This window comes from Homalodisca vitripennis, chromosome 1 (genome assembly GCF_021130785.1).
Source record: "Homalodisca vitripennis isolate AUS2020 chromosome 1, UT_GWSS_2.1, whole genome shotgun sequence".
NCBI classification, from domain to species: Eukaryota; Metazoa; Arthropoda; class Insecta; order Hemiptera; family Cicadellidae; genus Homalodisca; species Homalodisca vitripennis.
In genome coordinates this window covers 147299910-147302014 of record NC_060207.1, presented here as the reverse complement: position 1 = coordinate 147302014, position 2105 = coordinate 147299910, and positions in this window count along the sequence as shown.

Below are 2105 nucleotides of genomic sequence, written 5' to 3'. Positions count from 1 at the left end.
CATCCTGCAACATGGTCAGAGGTATTAGTGGTGTTATAGCAAGGACAGCATGTACAGTTTTAACTACTAGTGTTAACATCAAATAACTTGAAATACTTGAAATGAACGTTACAAATGGTTTACCATACATACCGTACAGACTTTAACTTATATAGGTTATAGTTATAAAAATAAAACAATTATCCTATCTAAAATTCTATTCTGACCATCATTTTTCTAATTTTTTAAAGAATGTAATACCAAACAAAATTGGTATATGGTGATGTTTTTTTCATAATTCTTACTGAATGATTTAAAAATGTATCATGGAATTCTCTACATGTTCAATAGTTGAACTTTAAATATATTGGAAGATCGACAGAACCAAAGCAGTTCTTTTTAGATAACTACCCTGAATATTAAGGCTTGTGGTTAGATGGATCTTAGTCAATATTTGCATAAAAGTTTTGCTATGGAATTAAATGTTAACGAAATTCGTGAGGAGTTTAAAGCGAAACGAACAAAGAGTCTCTGGGTGGAAACCCTTTCCTTCTCAATAATCATAATATGAGGTGCATTTCAATTGACATTGGTGTAAGAGCTCTATAGAGTAAGTTTTGATTCAGGATAGTTGTTCATTACGCTTTAAAGAAACACAGTTTGTGTCCACACAACTAACCTCTTGATTGCATGGATTTGAACCAAAAATAGTGTGAATTCCTGTGAAAAAATTATAGGTATAATTAGTTTATTTCCCTTAAAAGCCAAGGGTGAGAAGCTCCAAGGGTAACCCTTAGGTTAATAACAAATCTGTACGTTCCAGTAATCCACAAATAAAAAAAGTACAACAAAATACTGTTGTAATATTACATAACACATATTTATGAAGATGACAAACTTACAACAAATGGGAAGTTTTATATCTTAATTATTAACAGCGGTACTATTTGGCTGGGTGATAGAAAGCCTATCACTCGTAGGGGCTGGAAAATTTTCATAAATGTGACATTTATATTATAATGTAGTAAAAAGAAAAATAACACAGTATGAAACTTCACGCACAAGAATGAACTTTAATATGTTGGAATTACTGACCATGGAAAACTGTGAATTACTAAGCGTTTTTGAAAACTCAGTTGGCTAACACATTTTTTTTTTTTTTTTTTTTTTTTTTTTTTTTTTTTTGCCGGGGAATATAAAAGTTTTTTGAACCTCAGTGAAGCCTGTTACGCGACACGTGGTGTAGCGTACTCCTATCTTGTTTTTAAATAAGTAAATACTTCAGATTAATACAAGAGAGAATATTTGAATAACTATTTAAATATATAATGTAATTTAATTTAGGAAGTCAAAAACAATTAATAATACCACTTAAAATGTCTATGAATGTGTAATAGGAACAGATGGTACACATTACAGAGCCATTTTTGTTTTTGTTGTCGGCCTCCTATGAATTTCAATTAGTTTATATGAATTAATTAACGCTGAGTATTAACCTACATTGAACATTATTAAATCATGTTATTGAACGTCATTTGATTGAGTGTTTTTAAATTATGAACCTATCTAGTGTAATTAGTCGCTCTACCTCGCCAGCTTGTATATTTCCTTTGTAATAAATAATAACAAACAACCTTTCTTGTTTCCTTTATTTTGAAACACGATATTTAAACAAGGCATGGAAAACTACATTAACACTTAAAAAGTACTTTAAAAATCCTAATTTGTATTCTCAGTAAAATTAACCATCAGCCTTAGTAAATTGATCATCAGATTGTAAATTTAAAACTGTGTTAGATAAATATTGATTGAATCAACCGTTATTTTAAATTAAATTTTGTGTATATGAAAGTGTTGAACACCACTTGAAAACATCAGGTGACTATTCAAATTTAGTCAAAGTAGATTCATTACCAACGGTACGATACTTGAAGACCTATTTGTTGAGATCCACTTGTCTGACTATCGTCTATCGGCCAGTTCCCTCTTCACTCCATAGTTCCTGCCATTATTCTCTTTCCACGCTCTACTCTCAGTCGGTTCTGATTCATCCGATATCTCTGTTTAAATTATTATCTCAATATTCTACTGGCTCTTTCTTCGTATACACTCCAGTTTTATTGCGC